The sequence below is a fragment of the Vulpes lagopus genome, chromosome 3, assembly GCF_018345385.1.
Source record: "Vulpes lagopus strain Blue_001 chromosome 3, ASM1834538v1, whole genome shotgun sequence".
NCBI classification, from domain to species: domain Eukaryota; kingdom Metazoa; phylum Chordata; class Mammalia; order Carnivora; family Canidae; genus Vulpes; species Vulpes lagopus.
Window position 1 is genome coordinate 98,118,771 of NC_054826.1, and position 5,592 is coordinate 98,124,362.

The window sequence follows — 5,592 nt, forward strand, 5'->3', positions numbered from 1 at the left end:
ACGTCAGACGCGGAGTCGGAGGCGCCTACAAGTCCCAGGAAGCCTCGCGCGGGCCACGCCCGCCAACCAATAGGGCCGCGGCTCTCTTTGCAGCCTCGGTCTCGAGGACCTATCAGAATGCGGGAGGAGAGGGAGGCGTTTCCTCGAGCGCTTCCGCCGGGAAGCATGGGGTCCGGGAGCTCTGCATTCCTGCAAAGAGAGCTTCTCCATGCAGGGCTTCTTTTGCCAAAGGGATGCCCTTGTTAATAACCTCTCGTTTTTGTGTGTTTGCAAATGCCTAAATTGACACTGCGGTACGTTTGTACGATTTGTGTGGTTCCACTTTCTATATTTATGTTGCCTGGCTCGCTTGGTGTGTAGTGTGAAGTATAGATCTAACTCTTTTTCCAAATCACTACCGAGTTGTCCCAACATTTATGAAAAAGTCTGTCTTTACCTCCCATTGATTTGTGATGCTGCCTTTATCATACACTAAATTCTCATGTTTTTGTGGCCTCTTTCTAGATTTTCTATTCTGTTGCATTGGTCTCTGTGTCTATGCATGTGATACTATGCTGTTTTAATTTATTGAGGATTAATAATTGGCTTTAATATTTCTTAGGGCATATGCCCCGCGCTGTGTTTCTTCTTCAAAGTATTTTTGTTTCTTTAGTACTTTTCCAAATTAACTTAAGATTCGGGTTGTCTTTTTTTTTTTTTTTTTTAAGATTTTATTTATTTATTCACAAGAGACAGAGAGACAGAGACAGAGACACAGGCAGAGGGAGAAGCAGACTCCAAGCAGGGAGCCAGACGTGGGACCCGACCCGGGACTCCAGGATCACACACCCTGGGCCGAAGGCAGGCCCCAAACCACTGAGCCACCCAGGGATCCCTTAGAGATTCAGGTTTTCTAATTCCAGAGAGAAGTATCTATTGGGATCAGTTTTAATTGATATTCACTTCGGGAGAATTGTCATTCTTATAAAGTTAATTTTCCTATCAAACATGGTAGGTTTTTCCATTTGTGGGGAAAAAAGGCTAACTTTGGATCAGGAGTGTTTTAAAGTTTTCTTCATATATTTTGTACATAGCGTGTTACTGTTTATTCCTTTTTTAAAAAATATTTTATTTATTTATTCATAAGAGACAGGCAAGAGGGAGAAGCAGGCTCCCCTCAGGGAACTGATAGGGGACTTGATCCCAGGCCCCGGGGATCCTGTCCTGAGCCAAAGGCAGATGCTCAACCACTGAGCCACCCAGGCGCCCCATTAATGTTCATTCCTAAGTATTTTATCTTTTTTTGTTAGTATTGTGAATAGGGTTACTCTGTTTTTAACAGTATGTCTGTTAGTTTTTGTTGCCTAACAAACCACACCAAATTTAGTGACCTTAAAAAACAATCACTTATTTTGCTTATGACTCTGTGGGCTTGTGATTTGGTTCAGGCTTAGCTGAGTGGCTTTACTGCAGACTCCTTTTGTCTGTGGTCAGCTGCTGTTGAGATAAGCACTTCTCCTTCTGGGGATTGGCTGGTTGTCAGTTGGAGTGCTAAAAGGCATTCAGGCCACATACTACCCATCACCTGGCAGCCTAGCTCAGACTTACTCACTTGGTGGTGGCAGGTTACAAAAGCAAGAGACCAGAGGTCGTGAAGGTTCTTGGTCCTAAGGCTTGACATTCACACAGTGTCACTTTTGCCACATTCTTTTGGTCAAATCAAGCCACAAGAACAGCCCAGATTCAAAGGGTAGGGAAATAGACTCCACTTCTAGAAGGGAGGGACTGCAAAGTGTAGTCCTATACTTTTTGTTTGACTTTTTTGGCCATTTTTGCAATATACTACAATAGGATAGTATCAAGAGAAGAGAAAGGAGCGATGATCCAGTTAGTACTGGAAATGGACTTTTCACATAACCATCCATCTGAATGCACAGGTCGGAAGGTCTGGAAAGTGCTGCTCTAAGCACTTTGAATTTTGTCTTTATATTAAGCCAGATCTTGAAAGAGCTGAATACTTAAACAACACTCCTTCCTCCCTTCACAGAATTAGCTCTTTTGAATTGTGCTTTGGTGCTTGCCATCAGCTAACATTGAAAGAGCATTAAAATCCATTAATTTGGGGTAGCCCAGGTGGCTCAGTGGTTTAGCCCTGCCTTCGGCCCAGGGCCTGATCCTGGAATCCCGGGATTGAGTCCCATGTCGGGCTCCCTGCATGGAGCCTGCTTCTCCCTTTGCCTGTGTCTCTTCCTCTCTCTCTCTCTCTCTCTCTCTGTATCGCTCATGAATAAATAAATAAAATCTTTTTTAAAAAATAGGATATAGGAAAATTACATTTAAAAAATAATAAAATCCATTAATTTTATTTATTACAGAGATTTTAAGATTTTATTTATTCATGAGAGACACAGAGAGAGAGAGAGAGAGGCAGAGACACAGGCAGAGGGAGAAGCAGGCTCCATGCTGGGAACCCAACGTGGGACTAGATCCCTGGTCTCCAGGCCCTGGATTGAAGGTGGCGCTAAACGGCTGAGCCACGCAGGCTGCCCTTATTACAGAGATCTTAAAATACTGTCCACTATGTCACATAGTGTCCTTTTCCTGGGCACTCATGGGAAATTTCTCTTCCTGCTTGGTATCAAGAATAGCTGGATTTCTCCTAAGCTACTATTAATAGTTTGCTTTTACCCAAGATACAGTGCATGTCGTGTAACTGATCTTGTTTTTCTCTTGCATTGGCTACTAAGGCTTTTCAGAGCCAAACCATGAGCTATCTTTTGCCAGTACATAGGAGCTTACAGTAGGCAACTCGTAATCTCATTTTATCCCTAGCCCCATTTATCCTTGTCCTATTTTATCGCTCCTCAGCCTTTTGGCTAATATCAAGTATGTCCTTGCCCTATATTTTTTTTTATCAATTCTTGAACTTTCTTTTTTAAAGATTTTATTTGTTTATTTGACACAGAGCAAGAAAGCACAAGCAGGGGGAGCAGCAGAGGGAGAGGAATAAGCAGGCTCCCCACTGAGCAGGGAGTCCTATGCTGGGCTTGATCCCAGGACCCTGGGATCATGACCAGAGCCAAAGTCAGATGCTTAACCTACTGAACCAGCCAAAGCTCCCCATATAATTTTTTCTTAAGTAAACTCTACCCTCAACGTAAGGCTCAGACTCATGACCCTGAGATCAAGAGTCACATGCTCCACCAACTGAGCCACCCAGGTGCCCCTATGCTTGCCCTATTTTTAAATTATTTTTAAAATTATTTTTTAAAGGTGAGACAGTATATCATAACTAGAGCCCATACAACCCAGAGGCAGGAGCTGTTAGAACCAGACTGGTAATCAGCTGGTAAGCAGACAAACTTGATGGAAGGGGATGAAAGATGCTTGTAGTGCCCTCTCAGTACTTGCTATTCACTTCCAGATTCCATAATTAGTTATATAACTGGATATTTTCTGAAGCTAGGTTTGTCTGTACTTAGGAATTTGCATTCTGTCCTTTGTTACTTTACCCATCCTTTGTCACCTGGCCCTAGTAGAAGCCTTGTCCGGCAATACTGGGAAAGAACTTCTGACTTCCTCCCAGGTTGTGATAACATTCCCACAGAGATGAATAAGTAGACTTGTACAAAGTTTCTGCCTTCCAGGGACTTTCAGACCATTTGGAGAGATCAGATATAAACATGGGATCACTTATATCATTAAATTGTTATATATTTCTCCAAATTTCTAGAATGACAAACCTGAGCCTTGAGAATAATGAAGTTGTTTCTTTAGAAATGAATCTGTCATAAAGACATATCCTAAAAAATCTGCCTTCACCTCTTTCATGCCCTGTTAATGTCTAACCAAAACAAAGCACAGACTAGTACAGCCACTTAGCTGCTAAAGCATAAGATAGGATTTAACTCCCTGTGCTTTTGCATAACTTTTGGATAAATCATTAGTTTGTAATTTAAACTTTAGTCCATAGAGGGATCCCTGGGTGGCGCAGCGGTTTCGTGCCTGCCTTTGGCCCAGGGCGTGATCCTGGAGACCCGGGATCGAATCCCGCATCGGGCTCCTGGTGCATGGAGCCTGCTTCTCCCTCTGCCTCTCTCTCTCTCTGTGACTATCATAAATAAATAAAAATTTAAAAAAATTTTAAACTTTAGTCCATAGAGATGTCATGGAATTCTGACCTTACCTGGGACTTTGAATTCATAAATCAGCATATTAATTGTACTCATTTTTTTTTTATTTGAGAGAGAGACAAAGCATGAGCAGGGGTGGGGGAGAGGAGGGAGTGGGAGAAGCATACTCCCTGCTGAGCAGGGAGTCCAACTCTTGGGGCTCAATCCCAGAACCCCAGGATCATGCCCTGAGCCAAAGGGAGATGCTCAACTGCTGAGCCACCCAGGTGCCCCAGTATTTATATTTTCAAACATACTATAATAAAAGTTACAGTCATATAATAGAGTCCTGGGGTCAAAATCATATCATCATAAAATATTTTAAAATAAAGTTTAAAAAATGACAAAAATTCCAAAAAAAAAAAAAGACAAAAATTCCAAAATTCCTGTTGCAAACTGAATTAAAGCTTAGTTTCAAACCGCTTGGAGGCAAGATACCTGTGGTGGAGCTCCATTCCTCCCACAGTTTCCTTGAGATACAACTCTGCTTCACATTGTCATTCTCAGAGAATATCTATGTATACTTATAAAGACATAGGTAATATATTTATACACAATATTTAAATTTTGTACTGGTCAGAAAGATTCATCTGATCACTGCTTCTCAATTTATGTGCACACAAATCACCTGCTGATCTTTTTAAAACACACATTCTGATTCAGTAGGTCTGGACCAAGGCTTGAAATTCTGCATTTCTAACAGGCTCCCAGGAAGTGCCAGTGTGCTGTCTGTGGCCCACACTTTGAGAAACAAGGCCTCAGGTAGCCCTGTCACCTGTGGGTATGTGTAAACCGCGACTTGGTGCCACAGCAGAAACGATTTAAAAAAAAAAAAAAACTTTCCTTGGATGAAATGAAAATTAAGTCATCATACTACCCAATTCCTGATATAAATGCTTCATGGAGGGGCACCTGGATGGCTCAGTGATTGAGCATCTGCCTTTGGCTCAGGTTGTGATCCCAGGGTGCTGGGATCAAATCCCACATCAGGCTCCCCACAGGGACCCTGCTTCTCCCTATCTATGTCTCTGTCTCTCCTCTGTCACTCATGAGTAAATAAATAAAAATAAATAAAATCTTAAAATAAATACTTCATGGAAATTTTTCATGACTAAGGAGGAAGGTGAAGTTTCATTACAAATTAACAATAAGGGGCACCTGAGTGGCTCATATCCGACTCTTAATTTCGGCTCAGGTCATGATCTCACAGTGGTGAAATTAAGCCCCATGAAGGGCTCCGCTCTAAGTATGGAACCTGCCTAAGATTCTCTCCTCTCCCTTACCCCTCCTCCTTTTCCTCCACCCCACCCCTCCACTTAAACACTCTCTCTCTAAAACAAAGAGAAGAAAGAAACAAAGAAAAAAATGAACATTAACATTTTTAATGATGCAGGCTATAGTTGGAGAATTTCATTCGCAAGGACAGGCTCTATTCAACAAG